Below are 23,998 nucleotides of genomic sequence, written 5' to 3' on the forward strand. Positions count from 1 at the left end.
ACATATATAACAGTTGGAATTAAAACATTACAGGAGTTAGGTAGTTAACATAACATAAACCAACAGAAAACCCCATCAAAGTTACATAACAATATAGAACTGCTGCTAGGAATTGAAAAACTAACTTATATGGTTAGAAAAATACAATTGTAAATGATATGAATAGAATTTAAATGAAAATCTTTCTAGACGGTTATTATAGTACAGTACATCAAAGAAAGTTTTCATTTTAATTTAAACAGAACATAATGAGGTTATAGGCACAAACACGTTAGTTTTTAATTGTTACTGTTTGATTCTACTTAACAATTAGAAGGTATTAAGAGTAAAGAGGCTACAGAACTTGTTTCATCCTTGCTTGAAAACCTATTTTTTTAAGATAGAAAACAATTGTTAGTTAGTCTGATATAGGATATTGTGTCGCAGGAATTGGTCCAATAAAGTGGAATACTAATTATATATATTGTTGCTTTGAATCTATTAAGCCATTATACAAGAGGTTTTAACATACATCTAGTGGAAGAACTGATGATACAAAACATAATTCCAGTTTTCCAGCATTTACGATGAACTACAGCTGGCGAGTGAAAGATAGAAGATTCCAGTTATTTATATAGCGAAAGAGATGATCTTGGCTATGACGTGCGTCAACTTTGGCCTGAATAACAAAGCCATCTATTAACTGCACAATTTATCACCCTGCACCTCTGCCATACCTTCTCGATTTTATTCTTTCAGACAGCCATGAATTCACTTCCCTCACTTTCTGTAGCACACTTTTCCCTTTTCCCTTTAATATTTGGTGCAACATAAACAAATTTTTGGCCACGATTCTAGGAAATCTTTCATATCTTCTTGTTTCCAGCCGCTCAATTCCATTGCATCAAGCCCAGACTCGGGAGAGAGGATTTGTGTATATGGGTATTATATAATAGCAATTACAGCAGCAGTAACAGGAAATATTATTTCTCACCCAAGGAAGATGGCGTCACTCGGGTATTTTCTAGTGATGCTGGCAGCGACGATGGTGAACACTGCAACCGCTGTTAGTCAAGAAGTGGGAGGACCCGTCGAGCAGGTGGGCGTTGGGTCAGGTGGTGGAGCACCATCTCACCGGCTGTCACCTGGCGCTCATCACCACCACAAAACACTATATTCAATATAGTCAGGTGAAAAATTAATATTTTTATCAGTAAAATAACAGAAACAAAATATTGATGTATGTTATTATGTATATGTGTCGAGTTTATGCAGGATCTAGTGGACTTTTAAGACTTTTCAATGTGATGGATGACTTTAGTTCTAACCAATAACCGATTAAACTTATCTATTAAACAAATTCTTATGTCTAAAACAAAATCCCCATTACACATCTTGGATAATTATTCATTCACTATCCTATCACCCCAATTCTATCATTGTATGTCACTATGTGGTGATAGAGGATACTTACCTCACCTCTCATTATGAGACATTTATCTTTTAATAACGTTTATAGTTGCTCAGCATAACTCATTGCTCGCGTACTCCAGCCGTTGGATCAGAAGAGGTGTTGTGTACAAAGTAGATAAAGTAGACGTTCTTCGCTTCTTGCAATTCCGTATAATATTCTAGTGATTCTCCGCACTTTAAGTTATAGGGACGGTGCTAAGTCGGCCCGGAAGATCCGAAAAGGGTACAAATTACTCAGTTTATTTGCTGGTTTTCTTGGCTTTCTTCTTGTCCAGGCGTTATCTTATTGTTGTTGATTTTTTTAATAAGATACTGAAAATTAGACATAATAGTGAACAAGTGCTTTGGCAAAGCCATTGAGTCAGTTTGTTATTTTTCTTTGTTTCTTTCTTGTTTGTTCAAGGTTATTATAAAATTGCAAACGTGTGCCTTCTCAGACACTTGGGTGTGGCGGCTGTCGGTTGTGGAGGCAGGGTGGGTGTTGTCCCAGGACCAGCTGACCCAGGACCACCTCCTGCAGGAGCTGTGGAGACACCAAAACTACCTGGGGACTCATCCGATCTCACTGCCAACAACAGTGTTCCTCGTCTTCAGGTAATATTACAGCTAGAAGGTCAAGAAAGTCTGAGATGTAATCACTAGTGTTACACACAATATAGTCCTCAGCATGTCAAAGGATAATATTATTATCCTTGTTTTTAACTTGCCGGACAAATCATTTAAAAGCTTAACACCATATTCCAACATACTAAAAAAATTTATAGGAATTATATCATTAACTGCACTTTGACATCACATATAATGGCTAACATTTAGCCTTTACCGAAGTCCTCTCCATTCATTATTACTCTAGATTGTTAGAGTCGTCAGGTTTGTGGCAGTTGTCTGAGACTGAGTGTTCGTGTTGGGTGAGAATGAAGGGGTGGAAAGATTTTGTTCCATCGTCATCTCCGCAACATCGTCCACGCCTTTTACCTGGCCCTCCAAAATCTTACCAGTCACCTTACCTTTCCTCGGTAACTCACGCCTCAGGATAATTCTCCCAGGAAAGTTAGTAAATGTTGACCAAATATGAATTTACGTTATATATTTAATAAAAAGTTAGGTTGGTTAGATTAAGTTAGGTTAGGTTTTGTTTTATTTCAAGCTTCTAATATACATGTATTTTATAATCTACATAATCTCTTATTACCAGTCAGAAGTTTCTAAAAGGATAAATACATAGGAGTTATCGTTAATCGGCAATTATCCTTTACTGTAGCACACATATATATATATATATATATATATATATATATATATATATATATATATATATATATATATATATATATATATATATATATATATATATATATATATATATATATATATATATATCTATTGCGCTACAAGCAAGTATTTGGCATGAGCATGGGTAATTGTCTTTCTGCTCCTCTAGCCTGTATTTATATGGAGTTTTTTGAGTCTAGATTACTACCCAATATAGTGGACTTTATTCCTCCTTGGTATAGATATGTAGATGATGTTCTTTGTCTTTGGCCTAAAAACAGTGACCCATTGGAATTTTTAGACAAGCTTAATAATATTGTCCCTAGTATCACATTCAAAATTGAAAGAGAAATAAATGAATCCCTTCCATTTCTTGATATGCTTATCATGAGAAATGGCCAAAACTATAAATTTAAGGTATATAGAAAGCCCACACAGGTAGACAGTTTCATTCACTTTTTATCCAATCACCTTGAGTCTACCAAAATGTCAGTTTTTTCTGCTATGTTCCTAAGATGTCTGCGTATTTGTGACTCTGAATTTATTGACGATGAATTTAAACACATTCGTTCTATTGCACAGAAACTTGGGTACCCTTCTGTGTTTGTTGATCGTTGCTTTAAAAGGGCTAAAAAATCCTTTCATTCCTCTCTAACCAGACAAGTTCCTACACTTAAGAATATTTTGACTCTGCCCTATCGTGATGAATTTGTCCCGTTAGTTCGGTCCCTCAAGCTTCTAAATATTAATGTTGTTTTCAAGTATGACTCAACCATTACCAATATGTTAATAAGGAATAGCCCAAGTTTGAATGTAAATGGAAGTGTTTATTGTATTCCATGTAGCAAATGTAATTGTAATTATGTAGGTCAGACAGGAAAAACACTGCAGCTCAGAATCAAACAACATAAGTATAATATCAGAACTGCATCTGAAAGCAGTGCCTTGTTCGTTCATGTTAGGAATAATAATCACCCCATTGCTTGGGAAAAAAGCTTAGAAGTATTCAAATCATCTTGTGTCACAGAAAGACTTCTGGTTGAAGCTAGTTTGATTAAGGAATTAAATCAATAAACCTTAGTGATGGTCAGTTCAAAACTGATAATGTTACATAAATTTATTTGTCAGTGGCCCAAGGTTAAAAATGCTTTGAAAACCTTTGATCTTGATGTATGATAGTTATTTTGTGGGTCCCTTTTTTCTGACCTGACCTGTCTAGTCACGTCACCACCCTTCTCTTAAGCTCCTCTACGGTTGTGTTGGTGTGGGGATTAGTGGATGTCATCATTATGACCTGACCTCATGTTTTTAGGTCACCCTGTATATTTAAGCCTCTCTCTGTCCATGTAATCCAGTTGCCTCTGAAGATGTCTTGAATAAAGACGAAAGCTAAGGTACTCCGTTGTTTCCATTTTCCCGTGTGATTTTATCAAGATTTATCTTATCCACGTTTTCATTGTGAATTTACATGATATATATATATATATATATATATATATATATATATATATATATATATATATATATATATATATATATATATATATATATATAAGTGCGTAAACCACTGTAGATGTGATCTAGGTAGAAAGAAAGAAAACACGAATTCCCAAGCGCTTTTGTAATTTTACACGAAAGCGCTTGGGAACTTCGTGTTTTCTTCTTTCCTTGTGGTCAATTTTTTCTATATATAACATGCCCCATGTTGTTCCATATTATTCCTGTAATGATGTTAAATTTACTATTATATATTCTAGTCACCTTACCCTGTGCTGTTAAGGTTTTAACTGTCATTATTTGTTCAAGCCCATCTTATTTCTTTTTTATTTTGTATTGTAACCAGCATTCTTTGTTCGCTAACGACCATCTGCATCGTTAAACGACCCACCGGCGGGTAGCGTGTCGCGAGCCGACCTTGTTACTTAATTTATTTGTGTTGTTCCTGTCGCCACCAATGTGGTATATTCTATGTGAGTACCTATGTATGTCTCTGTTTGTGTCCATCAGTATTTGCTTAGTTGTATTCAAGTAATTCAGTGTTGTTTCACGTTAGTTAATTTCAGTGATAGTTTTATATGTTTATACAGTGTTAACGTAATCCAATGCTTTATTTTTATTCTTTTGATGTTTTGTATCACTTGTGTCTTAAAAGTTTCGATGGTGAATCAATTTGTTGTGACAGCCTACGAGGCTCTTATTGTGTTAATATTTAATGAATTAAATTTTAAAGGTTTACTTTATTTATTTTTATTCTCTTTAATTTACTTCACTTTTTGTTTGTTTACGCCTAGAACCTGGATATTTAAAAATTAAGAGATTTACAGATAATATATATATATATATATATATATATATATATATATATATATATATATATATATATATATATATATATATATATATATATATATATATATGAATTTTAGTATTACCATTTTGGAACGTTAATGTGGCATTTAAAAAACTCATGCACTGTAGAAACAGATGTTAAATCCAAGAACTCCCCAAGCAATGTTTTGCATTTTGCAAGGTCCCTTGCAAGGAATGTATGCTATGTTCTACTTAGGCCAGACAGGTAAAGATCTTGGAACTAGGCTTAAACAGCATAGACTTGTAGTATTGGGAAGGCCAGGAATCCAATGCTAATAATAATAATAATAATAATAATAATAATAATAACTAATAATAATATACGGTTTATTAATAGAGTTGCGGCCGATTGGGTGAAAATATACAGACTTACATTTGATTCGAACTTGTAATGATACTTAAACATGCATTGAATACATTTACAAGGCTGTACAGAGTACATCCAATCAGGAATTGTTTATTATTTAATAATAGATGGGATAGTGCTATTCTTATATCTATGGAGTCTTGAGGGCTCTTAGGGAGCAGATTTTGTTGTAATGGTAGGACTGCTCTGTTCGTTCATATGAGGAGAGATAATAAGCCTTGCATTGACTGGGATAATGCCTCGTCAATATAAAATTGTAATTCAATTGTCAGTAGGAACATTATAGAATCTAATCTCATTAAACATATCGAATCCGTCAACATGAATTTGAGTAATGTCATGTACACTTGCAATAAAAATATCGGTGCATACTGTAATTGTGAACAATTTTGAGACCAGTAGCGAAATAGGTATTGGGAAAGGCGAGTTACGATTCAGCCGTATGTTGTTGACAGCCCTGTAATCCTGCTGGTAGCTACCTGGCCTGGTCAAGTGAAACAAACACATTCATACTCATCAGGTGGGAGTGATAAATAGGCAGTATGAAGCCAGAGAGCTCCCTGTTAATAATAAAATTATTTGTGATACTTGTAGAATCTTACTACGCTAATTTATGCTGCCAAATAAACCGCACTCAACCTGGTCATCCTAGAGGTGCAGCGTAGACTTCTCTCCGAGACCTGTCGTCTGTAGCACCAGTTTGAGGTATCGCCGCCGAGGTATCTCTGACGCCGAACCCGCTGGGTATGAGGGCAATAATAACTTTCCATGTCGTCTAGCATGTAGATCTCTACTGCTTCATATTGCCTCTGTTTTATACCCCGTTCGCGAGACGAACCCTCACACTCATCAATTTCAGTCGACACAAGCAACAATCCGAAAAGAGAGGAAACAAACACTAGTTATCAACCCTTTATGGCAACACCTAGTGGAGGAGGAAGTTGAAGATGCATACCGCCGCTACCGATATATCCTAATACATATTACACCTACCACGATACTTTTTTGGTGCCAGTGTATAAACTGGATAATTTTGTAACCGGGTGAGAAGGTTGGGTGTGCATGGCCACCCTATGGCCTGACACGAATACAACTACTATAGCATGAGATTAGTAGGGTCACTGCCTTGTAATGCCGGACCATTGTGGACACCCTCTGATTCTAGGGACTTGATCTCCTCTCCTCTACTCTATATATTAGCCTTGTCAAGGTATATAGTCTCCCCCTTGAAGGTGTGAATTACATGAAGAGCTTAGGAACTTCATGTTTCCTTGTGGTTGCGAAACACCATAAGCTCGTTGAACGGGCTTTGTGTGAAAGCTATATAACAGAATTGTAGGCTGCTTTTCGTGTCCTGGTGGCCCAGAGTAGCGTCCCCGGTCACAATTATAAGATCGTGGGTTCGAATCCTGGTAGGGTAGAGGTGTTGATTATATGTAGAAGTCCACGTGCTTTATTGGGCTAATGAAATATAGACACTTCATTTAGTCCATATAACCGCGTGAACGAACCTCGCGACCTCACTAACCAGTTTCGGAGCAAATGGCGCCATGAGAATCGCCCTTGCCACTTATGTGGTGGGGTAACATTTTGCAGAATCAGCTGGTGTGGCTTGCAGTGCCATATATACTTCATTTTAGTCCATTCCAGCTACTCCCACCACATAAGTGGCACGGGCAATCCCCAATGGGAGGTTCACTGCGCCATCAGCTCGATGAACAGGCTTTATGTGAAATATAACATAGTCGAAGAATGATTTTTGTGTCCTTGTGGCATGGTCGGTAGCGTTCCCTGGTCACACACACTTTAGGTCTAGGGTTCGAGTCCTGGCTGGTGAGGTCGTTGAATAAATGTATATATTTATATATATATATATATATATATATATATATATATATATATATATATATATATATATATATATATATATATATAAAGAGAGAGAGACATAGTATATGGATAATTGAGCCTGTGATTTATGAAGCCATTGGTATTCAAAGAAGTTTTTAAATTTGTCCACATGTTATGGGCCTGCAAAGTTTAAGTAGCTCATATTTCATAATTCTACACTCATCTGCTCACCCCCATCTATAACTGTCTCTCGTAATTCAATATCTTGTGGCAAAAAAAATATTATTTTGATATTTGTAAGCATTATTTATTCCTCTAAAGTTTTCCATAATTCATCTCATGAATTTGTAACCAATATCCGCTCCAGCGATACACGGCAACACTAACGAAGAGAAAGTGATATGTCTCCCGAAAATAAATTACAGAAGTGACGCACTATGATCAAATATAAAAACACAAGCATCTCTGTGTGCACCTTGTGATATTACTGAATATAATTTATTGTTTGATGCATACTTAATTATGGAAAAGCCTCTCTCCCTTGGCAGCATCAGTGAGTGAGCGTGTGTGGGTGTACCGGCGGTGTCTGTACTGCAACAATGGGGAGGCGGACGTCCAACTTATCCACAAGTGGAACCTCACCTCCCTTCCCTATCATACTGCTGACCTCTTCTTTCAGGGTGAGTTTTGCTTTCCAACCTTACTATTGTAATACCGATATTCTTCCTAAAGACAAAACATAATATTCACTCATTTTCAGGTCGTTTATATTTCTACACGATTGAAAAGGGTAAAACACCTAACTTGTGTAAACTTTTTTATATTTCAAAATTCATTCTAAGTTAATTTTTTCTTATATTCTTGAAAAAAAAACAATGTGAATTCAGTCAACAAGCACCACATCTACAGGGTAAATATATTTCGTTACTCTCAGGGTGCATTCTTGAGACCAAAATATAAACAAAACAAGTCACCATATAAACTTGGATTGAAAAATCTGAAGGTTTCCAGCTATAGCACGTGTAAGATCCATTGGAACTTTAATATAAATTACGTGACATTTTATGTAAATATTTAGCATAATTCATTTGATTCAGCAAAGAAAATTTTTGAAATTCTTTATGCTTGAATGCATAAATCAGCTCGGTTGCACCAGTGATTATCCGTCACACTCAACAATTTTCTGAGTATTGCGGGTCGTTTCGTAATTGTCTCAAGCTCGTTGTCACAAAATCATCAAGTGCTCGGACTTCTATGTAATAAACTGTGCTTTTTAAATAATCTCATGAATAATAATAAAGATAAATTAAATTTGGTGACGTAGGTGGCCATGGAATAGAACTTGACGACTTATGCATCATAGTGTACAGATCATTCCTTTCGTTTAACGAGGGAATATTTTCATGTTTTGTATCTTACGACGAGGTGTCATAAGATACAAAACATCAAAATATTCCTTCGTTAAACGAAAGGAATGAGCTGGTGCACCATCACGCATTAGTCGTCGAGTTCTGATAGGCTCGTTTTAGAACAGCGTGGTAAAGTCTGGCGAGGAAATGCCTCTTCGAATCACCAGTCAGTCTCTGCGGCAGCAGATATGGGCCGATAAAATTATCAACAACGCCAGTCCACACCTTGACTGCATCTTGTTACTGATGTGTTCTACTTTTTGCTTTTATTGCGTGAGGAGTCTACCTGCCCGAGTATTTATGATGTTAGTGTTAAAAATTTCTTCCTTTGTCCAACTCACAGTTCCATTAGATCTCACACGTACTGTAGTTGGAAGCCTACTGCTTTCTTGATCTATGTGTATGTGGTATTTTGCCTTATTTTTTTCTCAAGAATACAACCCTGAGTTATCTGGAACACAATTATGTCAGCATGTACAGGTCATTTCCACACCAATGCGCTTTTGTTGTAATCATATTCTGTTGTAATACTATTGAATCTAACAGCCACTTTCCTGACATAATAATGACATCCTCAACAAAATGGCTTCAAAATTGAATGAAATCCCTACATCTACACGCAATGCTTTCCTGTAGAACAGTGACTTGACGAGGATTCTTCTACAACGAATCTAATGGTTCATAATTTGTCAACAGAACAGTTTCTTAACTTCATGGGCCTCAAGATCCAGTTCTCAATTATACGTTACTTCCCATATACGGATTACACACCAGGCAGCAAGGAGCCAGACAGTACCGTCACACTCAGAGACTGTCTTGATACTAGACTGCTCTCTGTCCTATCACGTAAACTCAATTTCAGGTAGAATTTGTATAACATTCTTGGGAATTTATGCCAGGAAAATTATTGAATATAGTGGATTAAATGAGTATGTAGCATCAGACAGCTAATTTAATTTTGAATAAGACAATTCAGGTTATCAGAACAACATGGCTGTCATTTGTGCGTGTCCAACACTGTCCATGCTATTGCTATATACTGTATAAGTCATGAACGAACAATAAAATCACAGCAATTTTTTATTTTTTTAAATGTTCGTTAATTTTCCCTTGAAATGCAAGAGACACTTTAGTAAAACAAATTTATAAATATTACCTAACAGTATTGAGGTTAGTGAGCCGCCTCAACGTATCTGGGGATCGCAAAAGAACGGCAAGTTCAGCGGAATGTTGGGTCTACTCTAGCGAGAGGAGGCAGACATCGGTGTTCCCGTTAGTCCACAAGCAGAGCGAATGAGTGTCATGAAGTTTATCAGTGCTTATCAGATTGATGTCTTGAGCATAGTGTCACTGAAGCCCCCGTTACTACCACAACACCTGTCGCTTATAAGACCCTTTACAGGTAGGAGTAATAAGTTTGTTTCTAAGGGTGAAACTGAGTGGGGCTGTGTACGAGATGGTGAAATAGATAACACATTAGGAACCGTGCGGATTTGAGGCTGTGTGGGACCAAAAATCCTATTAAGGGTTTTGCCTATATGAGTATCTATAAATCTCTTATGGAAACCATTGATAAAGAGTAATTCCTTTAATTTCCACCTGGACACTGAACTTCGACGCTCTGTACACTTCACGTACTTCTTTTTCATCAAGGTACGGACGAATTTCTGGAGGAAGTCAATACTTAAATTGTTTTTATATCGTCATGTACTAAAGTTCGTCAAAGGTGGAGGTATTACTAGCTGTTATCCACTTCTCAAAATATCGATTTAACGTTTCACCTAACTCCGAATAAGTAGAGTAAGGTGTCTTCTGGTGATTCCTGAATCGTGTACGATAAGTTTTTGGCACCAACACGTATACTTGTAATACACTACTATTAACGTGGTCAACCTTTCCTACCAATGTTGTTTTTCCCATTTAAGGTTTGAAGCAAATTTCTCCATGAGAACAATAAATGTATCAGGATCATTTTCATCAAATGTTCTCCACCAGATGAACATTGTTACCAAGATAAAAAAAAATCAGGTTTACTGTATTATCAGGTACATGAGTGAGGAGTTCCTTTGACGCTGTGCTAATTGTCCCAATCTTGGCAGTTTCGCTTCTCTTTCTTGTTGTTTTAATTTTAATTGTCGCTCTCTCTTGTGCTTTAACTTGAATTCTCGCTCACTTTCTTGTTCTTTTAATTTAATTTCGTGCTCAAGTATTTCCCGTCTTATTTTAAATTGGCACTCTATTATCAAACTTTAGTAACACAAAATCTTGGCGTTGTTGAGCAAGAGGACCATCCATTTTGAATGATTTAAGATCAAGTTAGTAAATAAATGAAATAATTCCTTCTGTAATTGTCACTGGAATTCGTACTAGAACTATGATGCGTAGTTTAGCTATGCATTACGAAAATGATGTAGACTGAGTCATGACACTATGGTGTTATGACTAGTATTTAGCACGAAGAATAATTCACGTCTTATTCAAGCTTTAGTTACTACTTGTCGACTGCACTGTTTTAATTACCCGTCTACTCTTAGCAATTTATAATGAAGTTCAAAATTAAGCTAAGTTAAGAAAAATAAAGAGGCCCAAAAATAAAAGTTTGTTTTGAACTAGAAGTGTTTTCAGATTCATCTCCCTCTCTGACAGGCACATCTATTGTCCATTCAATCTCCTGTAGGCACTTCCAATGATCACTTTATAATTAATAATTAGGGAAGATTGTAAAGCAGAAGTCTTATAGACAAGACAATGTGTACTCAAGGTAACAGTATTCAATTAGATAGTTATCAATTTAGTATGGTAGTAGGTAGGTAAAACGAAAAGTGACAGTTTTATTATTATACTTGAAAAAATTTTTACATTCAAATAATCATAAGGAGTTAACACAAATAAGCTTTTAAGGCTTAGTAAACACTTGTAAGAATGATGGAAGGTGGTTCTCTGCATAATGAATATTGGCACCAAGAATTGTATACGTAAGATAATTACTTCATTTATGGTAAGACTCACTTGTGTTGGCGACATTCGTATGAATAAAGAAGTAAACGGAAGTATGTAAGGTTCTTTTATCTCGTCACTGGTTGTTTGGCGTTTTACAGCAAATTTAGGGAGCTCTTAGAAATCACTTATTTCACACTAGTATAACAAAGGCTGGTACACACAGTTAAAAAAGTACCGCACGGATTATGTGCGGAACAATATGACACCACGGACGAGGTGAAATATGTGTGTTGGTCCTGTATTATGGTGGTAGTCCTGCTGTCCTTGCCTGAGGGTGTCCTCATATATCTGTTGCCCTACCCTAGGTAGGTGGAAACGTTTGCCCTACATACACGCATACCAACCCTTCCGGCACATCAGGTGATGTATGGATCATTACGGAAGTCAGCAGACTCCCCCTGCGCGATATATTTTTTTTTTATTTAGGTTTACAGATCAGCCTATATGTAGGTTGGACACATGGAATACTCGTAGGTACGGGCATGGCTTGTGCTTGACGTCACTTTTTTTTCCTAATAGATGATTTGGTCGAATCATCCCGCCACGACGATCACGCGATGTGCAGGGGAGAAGAGGGTGGGGGTTCTGAGCGGCAGGTTGAATTCTCCGATTGCAGAGCAGCTAAATATCAATTTTTGAGGGAATTTTGCATATGGCGATACGAGTATGAAAATTGGCATGGAGATTCAATATGGGTTAATAATCAAATCGATCCGATTGGACATTCAAAATTCCCAGATGGCGGCCATTTTCCAAGATGGCCGCCAAATGTAGATGTCAAATTTCCTTTTTGACATAAAATTTATTGTGCTCAGCATTCAGGTGATTTCATTGTTGATTTCCATGTTTTTGAGTATGTAGAATCTGAATTTTGTGTTGAAAACTCTGAAATGGATAACATTCAAACGAAACATGCTTATAAAGAGTGAATGTCAATGTATTACCAGAGACACACTGGTGACAACACTGCTGTGAAAGTGAGCACGGGGTTCAGTATCAGCTAAGTACAAAAATCACAGTAAAAGATTATTGAGTACTTAGTGTTCCGTCACTATCATATTAGCCCCAAATAAGGTTAGGTAGCCGCACCTGAATTGACAGGATGTGCCAGCGCGAGAGAGCCGAGCCACGGATAATGAGTTAAGTTATCTGGATGGTGGCACAGATCGCACGGGACTTAAATGATACTGGATGAACGATCAGCGGGCTAGGTGTAGAGACAAACAATTGCTTGAACTTAGTTGTATCCCATACGAGCACTATGATACGAGAGGTAGTAAAAGGATAAACCCTCGGCTCTGTACCACAATGGCGATGAATATTGGTCCTAAAGTAATCCTGAGGAGAGGAGAAAACAAACTGGGCCAAATTAACACTTTGTCAAGAGACCAACGAAGGAAGAACTTAAATCTCCAAAGACTGGAAGTGAGGAAGATGGCTACAGCAAATTAGCAGACTTATTCTCTTTTTCAGCTCAATCAATGACCTTCCAATAGGTTTGATATGGAAAGACAGGGATGGTGGAGATGGTATTGCAGAGACACTGAGGGAAAACAATACAAATTATGTGAGGCAGAGGCTTGGGGTTTAACAAATGTTACAAAGAGAGCCCCAAAAGTAGCTATCTGTAGTTGATAGTGATGAAAGTTGCAGAAGGAAGGAATTGCCACAGCCAAAGAACACAGGAACCACAACAAAGTTTTTTTATGGCATGTGGCTGAGAGTGCTCTCCGACAAGCAATGATAATGAAACTCAATGACGGAATCAGTGTGTGCAAAAGGCACTCATTGACAAAAGACTCATGCTAAACTTAATTGCAAAGAGATATTGTGGTGGCACAAAAATTGATGAAATATCAACCTGCTTGCTTAGCTGCACATTGCAATATAGAAAAAGCATCTTAGTGCGAAGGAATATGAAACACAAAAGAACCTTGACAAAAGATGCATATGCACTAGGTGTCTCTGGGTGGTGACAGACATCAATGAGACAAAAACTACACGTGAAGGTTCTATTAAGAACAATTCTTAGTAGCCTAAAAACAAATTGGTGTCGAATTACTTGAAGTTCATTCTACTACACTTAAAGACCAATAGATTTCACTTGTTCCTCAACTTTGGAAGCTCACAATAAGAAGGAAGTGATGTTTTACTAGCATTCCAAAGAGGATGAAGGCTCCATCTGACTGAGGTTGACAAATACAATGAAACTGTTCGTTTGACCTTTTACTGCAACAATAATACGACAGGATATGCTCAAACACAAGTAAAAATTCAAAACGATGCCCGACGATAGAAATGGCCGAAGAAGGCTGGGTTGCCATCATCAGTTCTCCAATTCATATGTATGGTTGACCATGGAGCAGACATTAAATAAAAATCGGCATGGAACAATCAAGATAGGAAAGCTGTTGCAGTACAACTGTTTTGCTGCGTACCCAAGGAAGAACACAGTCCACAGACATTCTAAGGCTAGCAAGACCCATTTGCTGTGGAGAATATTGCCATGTTCGTGTTTTAAGGCAGGAAAAGATTGCTTATTGACATTCTCAATCAGCATGGTATTTTGTTTATGATAGGGTTTTTAGAAATATCTGCCCAACTGGTGATGCTATTTGTTTCCCGAATGTAGAAGATGGAGTTATTATTGCCTGCAAACTGAAAGCATCTTTTACAACACCCTGCAATAGACAACATTGACCCTCCTGCAACTGATACCACCTGCCATGGTACCAGTATCTCTGTTTACCAGTACCCAAGCTTTGAAAATCTTGGTGAGAAGCATTGAGCCCACTTCATGCAAGACAGAAGCTGTATTGGAAGGCAATAAAAGACTTCTCATAAAAGCCAGTGACTGAATATCATTGTCACTGCTATATCTGTGTTCACATCATGGGAAGAAGTGGTGTGAAAATGTGGTTTCTTATGGTCAGGGGTTTATAGAAAATGGATTCCTGTTCATGTAGTTGTAGCCATGGGGCCTGAAAAGGCCACTGGAATCACATTTTCATGTATTCAGTGGTTTGTGATGTTGTGTCCGTCGAAGTGTCCTACATCAGTTAGTGAAGAAGATCTCCGAGGTCTTTGAAAAGAAGAAGTTTGTGGTGGTGATGTATGACGGAATTCTTTACTGAGTCAATGGTTTCAAGACTTGATTTATTTGCTCGCAAACAGAGATCATATGTACACATTCTTACAACACGGTCTGCTCTAAGGAACATGTCAAATTATTTTAGCCTATCAAGGAATTGGAATGATTTGGGGTCAGGCAACAGTAGCCTAACCAGACATTCCAAGTCCTGCTAACTGGGGCACAGTAAAAGAAATGAGATATGTAGCAAAATACACTGGACTGACCTTCCACCATGCTTGGCAAGCTACCAAGAACTCACCAAGATGTTCTTGCAAGAAAAGACTGTGGACAGCAATGTAAATGTATCCGCTCTGGTCTCACTTGTGCAGCTCTGTGTGGATGCAAGCCAGCAGCTGTATATAGGAAAAATAACACACACAAAATACAGTATCTCCAAGGATATGAGGCAAGATATAATTGTTTCTCATTTTAACTAAAGATGCGCTTACACTTGTACTTATGAAAGTAAAGTATGTACAGAACCAATTTACTTTAGGCATAAGACTCAAAACTAAAGGTTCAAAACAATAATAATGTGTTCCGTCATGCTTTACAAAACATATTAGCCAATAATAAGTCCACCTAAAATAATGTTTCTGTTAGGCAAATTTGGCGGCCAAGCCCTAACGGAAAGTGGCCGCCATCTTGGGCTGGCAGATATCCAATGGGATGAATTTGTTTCAGTAACTCATATTGAGGTCACACCAGGGGTTTGATGCTTGGATGTAATTTGAATGATTGTACCTGTTATCTGCTCCTTGCTATAATTGGGTGGCGCAGGGTGTATGGGAAGACTCCATGTGTTATTAGAGGTACTACGCCGGCGATATGAATGAAGTTATCCTATGGCACTATTAGCATATAGGTATTTTAGATTCTGGCAAAGCTACTGATAAAAAAAGAATGTAACTTCCTCCTTCCTGGGAGAACTGTGGGTGGCGCTGTTGTTTAGTGAAAGCGTAGTGGCGTGGGGGTGTGACCCATAACAGTTTAATACATGGGGGCGTGGCGATGGTTTGCAGGAGGGTCGTGGTGCTGAAGTTCACCACACATTCTTGTACGGCTGGGGCGCGCTTCTGGGCAGCCTCAACCCTCCGTCAGCTCAGGAAAAATAAATCTTTCATCGCAGTAGCCAATATAAGAAGGTCTTCTTTACACTAGTTACACGCCTCGTTGTTAATCTCTCTCTCTCTCTCTTTATATATAAATATATATGTATATATATATCACGGAATCCGTGGATCCGTATTTTGTTTTCAAAGAAAGGAACTTTTGAGTCAATCGCATATTCGTTATTGAAACAATTGAGTGAGTATAAATAGGTTTCCATTTGTAGGTAATATCATGAGTTCTAAATCTGTCAACCTTACTCTTATGAAGCAAATAGCGTTTAAAATGTCCTGCCAGTATCACATTCATGAATATATTGAGAAGTTTGCCATACTGTGGTCATAAAACCTTATGGAGTCTTGTAAAGCTATTGAAAATTTTTATTTTATAACAAAGTGATATAACACTTCTTTGAACTATACTTTTTAAGTGTAAAAAGGACAGATAAAGCGTTTACATGACAAGACCTTATCCACATTTCTTGGACCAAATATTTAGTTACATTAGTTACATCCTCATGGCTACTTCATTTATCAATATCTAATCCTCGTTGAGGTCTACCGTTGTTGAGTCTTTCACTTGAAGGCAGTAAATTCCCCGTCTTAAAACACCTACTATTAGTGTCCCTTACATAAAAGTATAGTTCAAAGAGGTGTTATATAACTTTGCTACTCCATCCATTCAATAGCTACAAGATTCCATAGGTTTTATGGCCTTTATTATAGCCAAACTTCTCAATATATATTCATGAGATGTGATACTGGCAGGACATTTTAAACGCTATTTGCTTCATAGAGTAAGGTTGGACAGATTTAGGAACTCCATGATATTACCTGCTAAGTGGAAACCTATTTATAATTAATTAATTGTTTCAATAACGAATATGCGATTGATCAAAGTTCCTTTCTTTGAAAAACAAATACGGATTCCATGATATATATAGTTCCAAGTAAATACGTAGGATTCTATTCTAAGACAAAAGTTTATAAAATCGTAATTAGGAGGCCAATACTCGCTGATTTCACACAATTATCTCTCATTGTTCCTTCGTGGTTCAATAACACCAGCATAGTAAAGATATAGCTCTACTAGGACGCTATTGAAAAATAATATTATGATTTGAGGCAAATTAATTAGGTTCCGAACAGATTCAGTACTCTCGTTGGTCTATCGCTTTAAAACAAACTTGTTATTCTTGAGCTTGTTAATTCAGAGAAATGTGTTCAGTGAATATTGTCGTTACTCCATAAATTCGCTTGAATACATGAAATGTCAATTATATTTACTGAGGGTTAAAGGCCTGGTCATTTAAAGTAGAAATGCGAATGTTAGGTGGGGATGAAGTTATATACAATCGTTTGGCTGCACAGTGCAGATTGTGTTTGCAGGTGCTGGTGGAATTGGTGGCTGGTGTTCTATTGTCGTCATGATCACAGGGTTTCGTGTTGAAATCTGCACGGTCGAGGATGGGATGCGAAACATTTGAGGTCATTTGGTTAAAACGACTTTGGTAGGGCGCGGGTTGGTGGAGATGTTTGCAGGCCTGTGTGCGGAATAATGGAAAAATGGGGCAAATGTTTTGCCGTGCATAATTTCATGCCAGCCGCTGCTTTGCGGATATTCCGATTATATTATGAAATTCCAATTACTATTTCTTACAATGACGTAATATGTGAAACAAGTCAATATAGTTAAAAGGAATAACATCATTTCTTTGCTGAAGAAGAATACAAGCCCAATCCGTAAAGCCGAGTATCATCAACTGAACACAAAACCACGCTGTAATATATAAGAATGTAAAGCATCGACTCAGTTTTTACTCTGCCGGAACGTACAAATCAGAAAAAAAATGTAAAAAGGGACAAACTGGCGCAGTTTAACTGTATAAAATGACTACTCAATAATATATTTTGGCACCTCTCCCAGCCTGTAACAACGGCAGGGGCGCGAAAAGAGTGAAAGAGGGGAGCTACTCATTCTTCAGTGCTAAATGCCACATCACCATCATCGGTGACTCCAAGTACACCAACAGCTACGGCCAAACACCCTTCCCGTAAACAGCGTGGAATAAAAGTACTAGCACCTTTGGGTGGTCATTCAGGCGTAATGTAATATGCTAAGTTGCATGCTCGGTAGGTGTATGTAGCAAATACTATAGACGGCAGGATTGAGCGAGTGTTTCAGAGGTGTAAGGAAATGGAAAGAGATGCATTTCTATTGAAACTAATAGAGATAAAGAATATGGAATATTTTCATGCAATGAAAAAGTTATTTTTTTGTAGTTTAAAATAATCATAATTCGTGCAGCAAAACTTTTGTAATACCTCAAGAATATAAACACATGTTCTCCAGCTATTGGTGCATAATTATGATATCCAGATAAAGAATCTCGAACTCCACTCTAGTGAGGTGGCAGGTACCGGCGCAGGTGAACCGGATACTGTATAGACTTAACACCAAGTGTACTCTTGACGGTGGTGAATACAGTGGTAAAATACTTAGTCTCTTCGCCTCGTCCCTAACTAAGTAAAGCCAGCATTTATTATACCTTAGTATAGACAGTTAATTACGCAAGTTGAATTTTAATAACTTGGAAGCAATTATTCACAGTTAACTATGATTATATCGCCTCCTACCCCAAAAACATCGAAGATCTAAAGTGCAATCATTTCCTAAATATATTACTGACACTCAAATATAGTATATACTACATAAAATCGTAACAACAACACAGCCCGCATCCTGGCACAAGTTTTAGTTTTACTCTCCAACTTTAGAATTGGAAAAAGTTGAAATTACTATCTCAAATAACATTTCATGAAATTTGTTTAGTCAGATCACCTTGTATTCTTTACTTTAAAACAAGAGAGTTGCCAACAGATTGCAGAAAAGTATTATGGAAATTTTTTCAATAAGAATTAATTATACAGATATAATGGTGTCATAATTTATTAGAAGCATTGCACTAAATCTATCGAGCTTTTCTGTCTTCATATTACATTTCCTCCAAGTTTCGCTATTTACATTATTTCTTAGGAAGGGGAGCACCATATTACCAGCGTTTCCAACAGCTCCTGTCTAGGTTAAAAGATACCGGCATTGCTCACTACTGGATTGAAGGCGTATTAGCCGTGAGGAGAACAGGGCAGCTGCACTTTACTGGACACTCGGACAATCCTGTGGTAAATATTGTGCAGGCGTCTCTCTCTCCCCATCTATACTATATGTTAGATCCAGTATCTGTATGTGTATATGTTGCCTGATGAAATATAAGAGAGTTTGTCAACTTTATTTGTTAAATTACGAGTTTCTTTACCGGCCAATTTTATCCGTGGGGCTATGGGTATCACAGGGATAAACCGGCCATTAATAAATGCCGAAACCATCAGCTAATTATATTTAATATGGTAGGTGTTTCAGTTCAATGGATGGAGTCTGAAAGATGAAATGTCAGTTCATATGTATCAGCATTTAATTTGTTGGAATTAAAAATGATATACATGGTACCTCGTGTTTCATACCAGCTGGATTCGGTAAATGCTACTGACACCATACGAGAACGGGCGGTTTAATGAGTTCTCAAACATCCAAGCAAATGATCGAGCTTTGGTGTGAAATATAACATAGTTAAGAGCACAACCTTTTCAGTACTTTCAACGGTACATGGTCATTAATTCCCTGGTCCAGCATTAGGTCGAGGTTCAGAATCCTGGCTGGTGAGTCGTTGATTTATATTCAAAGAATCCCGCGTGTTATATGGACTAAAAATGAAGTGTATATATATATATATATATATATATATATATATATATATATATATACTATATATATATATATATATATATATAACTATTATTAATTTATTGAGTAATTAATTAATTTTATGTAGGGAAGGCAGGAAATGACCTTGGGGTTGCAACACCTTCAGGGCGCTCACCCTATGTTTCTGGGCTGCTTCATCCTTTCCTCATACAGTTGCGGGACAACTTTACTTTACAGCCACTCCTCCCACCAGGAAGGACACAACTAAGCGAGGAGACCAGGGAGGGATATAGTAAGGCAGTTGAAACAGTAAATGATTTTGTTTTGTCATTATGTGGTGCGGCTACATATGTTAGTATATGTATGGCTAAATTAACATTAACTATACTTTAGAAGTCACAAATGTTTTAAAACATAAACTCATAGAGATATTTTTGAGTGTAAACCGACGTATACTAGATTTAATAAGGTTTATTAATAGGGTTGCAGCGGTGGCTGAAAATATACCACCTTGTATATTGATTTAGCCATAATGTATACGTTCAATACATTTACGAGCTTTACAGTACTTATATCAGGAGCTGTTTATTATTTTAACAATAGATAGGATGGGTTATTCTTATATCTATCAGTGCGGCCTCTTATGGGCGGACTGCATGATTAGATATGTCGCCTGTTCTTATAGTATATTCTGATGTTTGCTTTTATTGTGGATTTGGTGTGTGGACAGTGGATGTCATGATTTTGAGATCCTCTCATGTTTTGGCAGGTCACCCCTGTACATAAGCCTCTCTCAGTCATGCCATTCAGTTTGCGTCTGAAGATGTCTTCAATAAAGATAAAACTAGGGGTATGCATGGTTTCCTTTCAATGTGTACGTTTTATCAAAGCTTTAAGGTATGTGTAAAAAGCACCAATCCCACTATACCTCTTGACGATCATTGCCTACATAGTTTGCTGTTTACATGCAGAAAGAAAGTATGGTGGTGTTAAAATAATGCAAGGGGGCGTTATGTACAGTCCATACCACTTAGAAGCCACACAAACTGGCGGCCTCAGGAGGCCTAACAGGCAACGTTGCCAGGTTCGTCCCTCCCTCTCCAGCTCCCGAAGCATACAAACCAGGCGGTAAATCAGTGGTCCGCCAAGTTGTAGGTCCAACGTTAGTATCGATAGGTTTTATAAATAGAAATAAAAATACAGTTTAAAGATATATAATAATGCTAACATTGGCAGGGGTAAGCATTGACTTTATGCTGGAGTTTAGATTTTTCAATTATTCTTTTGGGGGAGCAGAAAAATTAATCATGCTTATAATCAGTCTAGGTATTCCCCGAAGTGAGATTACAGATCCAAGGCCAAAAGATGAAATTTTTGGTTATTAAGTCTCCCTAAAAAGTAATTTGAACAGTGGTTATCAACTTTTACTCCAGGACAATTAGGGACAAATGACAAAATCAAAATGTCAACATGCTGGGCCGCTTTTTGCTTTTTATTTACTCTCTGGATTATTTTTAATTGGTACCGAAAATATTTTTGTATTTTTCTTGGTATACTCTTTTTGATTTATTTTTTTTTAATTACTTGTTTAAATATAAAACGTTTCTTTTCAAATTTCCTATGTGTTTTTAATATCTGAATTTTCTAAAAAATGGAATTAATTACAAAAAATATATTATTTTTTAAATTTTTCATTCTTTTAGTTTTTGCAGAAATTGAAAATGTTTGAGTTTTATTAATTTCAAAAAGTGGCCTCACCCCAAAAAATAAAAACAGACCTTCAAAGACTGTTTGCCGGGCTTGGATTTCCCCGCCTGGCGACCAGTTTGATATGATTGGATTTAATCTTTATCCTTTTATTTGGTTTATTTTTTGAATTTTAGAAAAATAAATAAAAAATATATATTCTACAAAATTCGAGTATATTTCATTATCTTATTTTTTGTTTTGAAAATTTCACATTTTTATTAATATTTTTTATTTGTAATTTTTTGCACATGTAAAAAAATATGTTTTCTAATTGAAGGTATTATTCAAAATAATTATTGGTGAGGGATATAATTTATTGGGTATGAACAAATCGTATCCCTCAAAAGATTGTTCGCCGAGCCTAGTTTCCGGTAAAAACGAGTAGTTTCCGTAAGCAGGCGTTTAGGGATAGGATATGATTTTTGAATACGAGTAAATTTTGCAATTTAAAAATCACAATTTAACAATTAAAATTTTCGGTAATTTTTTAATTAGTTTATTAATTGTTAATTTTGTTTACATACAAAAGGTAGGGGGCCAAAAAATCGTATCTAAAAAGACCTTGTGCCAGACTGATTTATAAGAACATTTATTTCAGTTACGATTTATTTGCTGAAAAATCGTATCCATCAAAAAAACAGTTCGCTGGGACTAGAAACCGGAAAAACATCGTTTGAGGGATAGGAGGAAGGAGTATTTCTTTTTCATATAAATCTTTTTTCATAAGTTTTAAATGTTTTGAAAGGTAATTTTCCTCAAATTCTTGGTATAGTATTCCTCGGCGTGCAGATAAAAGGATCTGTGGTTATAAAGTTGAAATTCTGATATTTTTTCTTCTAACAGTCGCTTAAGTTAGTATTTTAGTATTTTTGTAAATAATTTCCCTGATATAGTTTTGGATTTTTAATGATATTTTTGTTTATAATCTCAATATTGGTCGTCTCATTGCACAGATTAATGACCTGTGTAAAGTCAGCACTTTTACGAGCACATTAGCATTTTTCCTGTTTAAAAAACCTAACCACACTAACATGTTCAAAGGGTAAGTTTTGACTTTATACCTTGGATGACCATCGATTAATTGCCTGGTTTTGTATGTTTCAGGAGTGGGTAGAAGAATGGACTCAGTAAAGATGCCAGTTAGGAATTTCGGGGCCACTTCCGGTGTGTTGCTTATAAGTGGCGTAAGACTGAACTGATTAATAAAATATAATATTATCAGTGGACAAAAAGAAAAAACACATAAATTTTATTTCTACTGAGTTTACTCATACCTGAAAATACAATGATAAAAACACCCTTTACAAATAAAGAATACAAAAATAATTGACATTTTTTAATACCTTTAGGAGGGATACACCTCACTGATGGTTAGAATTGATGCTGAGTATCTGACATTATTAATCTCATCATGTTTTAGGTCATTGGCACGGGAAGTTAATACACAAATTAGATCTAGTATCTGAGGTACACGAAGATATAATACAATAAACTTACCTCTTTGTGGGGTTCTGCCTATATATAACAAAATAGATTGTTATTTTCTTGTGGGATTCAATAAGAGCTGGGCAATAAAAACAGTATATTCATATATATATGTATGTATATTTGAGTGTGGGGATTCACGTGCAGTAATTCTTTTTATGAGAAAAATTACTGGAGGCCTAATACTATATACTATACATATATATATATATATATATATATATATATATATATATATATATATATATATATATATTATATATATATATATATATATATATATATATATATATATATATATATATATATATATATATATATATTCAAAGGAATTCAGCATGTCTTGTTACGTCATTCAGGCCAGTTTCAGCACTTCCCCGCCACCTCAATTATAAATACCCCAGACTGAAACTATTGCGCATTATTCGCTCGTGACCTCCGCGGCAGGAAGTTGTCTGTGAGTATTACCCTCAAGATTAATCAGTGGAGCCCGTATGTTGAGATAAATTGCCATACATGCCTATTTTCCCAATTCGATATAATATTACCAGTTTCGTTATAGTACACCAATTGTCATTACTTGTTAATATCATTCTGCTCTAAGATAATTCTTAAGTCTATTCTGATTACTATGTGATTGAATCGGCTTTTGGAGTCATTACATGTTTATTCCTGTCATGCTCAGCTTTGTGAATTGACGAGAAGCAGTTCTTCAAGATTAATTATGTCAAGCTCTGTCATGCGTTACTCTGCCCCAACAGGTTTCAGCATTTGAGTCAATAATTTTTTTCAAAAGCAGTAGTGTTCACATTTTGATTGAAAATTTAGTTCAACAGTTTGTTGACAATGTGTTGTCTAAAGACGGGAAGTGATATTTTGTAAAATGTGTGAAAAATCAGTGAACTGCGACAAGTACTGTGCATTCTAACATTTAGAGACGTGCAAACACAAAGTTGCTCCCGCACGCAAAACAGATGAACAGAATACTTACAGTGAGCTTCCTTTCTACATATAGCACAGCTTCTGGTTGGCGATCGT

At 36.3% G+C, this 23,998-nt stretch overlaps 1 long non-coding RNA gene across 1 annotated transcript in view; it reads left to right on the top strand.

Moving 5' to 3' along the window:
* Positions 1-7,495: 7,495 nt before the first annotated feature.
* LOC121853735 overlaps positions 7,496-23,998 on the top strand; it is a 34,021-nt gene continuing 17,518 nt past the window's right edge. Inside the window, exons 1-3 of the long non-coding RNA XR_006086399.1 lie at positions 7,496-7,992; positions 9,418-9,583; positions 9,885-10,123. This is a non-coding gene — a long non-coding RNA (uncharacterized LOC121853735). The remainder of the gene's footprint in view (positions 7,993-9,417; positions 9,584-9,884; positions 10,124-23,998) is intronic.

This window comes from Homarus americanus, unplaced genomic scaffold (genome assembly GCF_018991925.1).
Source record: "Homarus americanus isolate GMGI-L3 unplaced genomic scaffold, GMGI_Hamer_2.0 scaffold3500, whole genome shotgun sequence".
NCBI lineage: Eukaryota > Metazoa > Arthropoda > Malacostraca > Decapoda > Nephropidae > Homarus > Homarus americanus.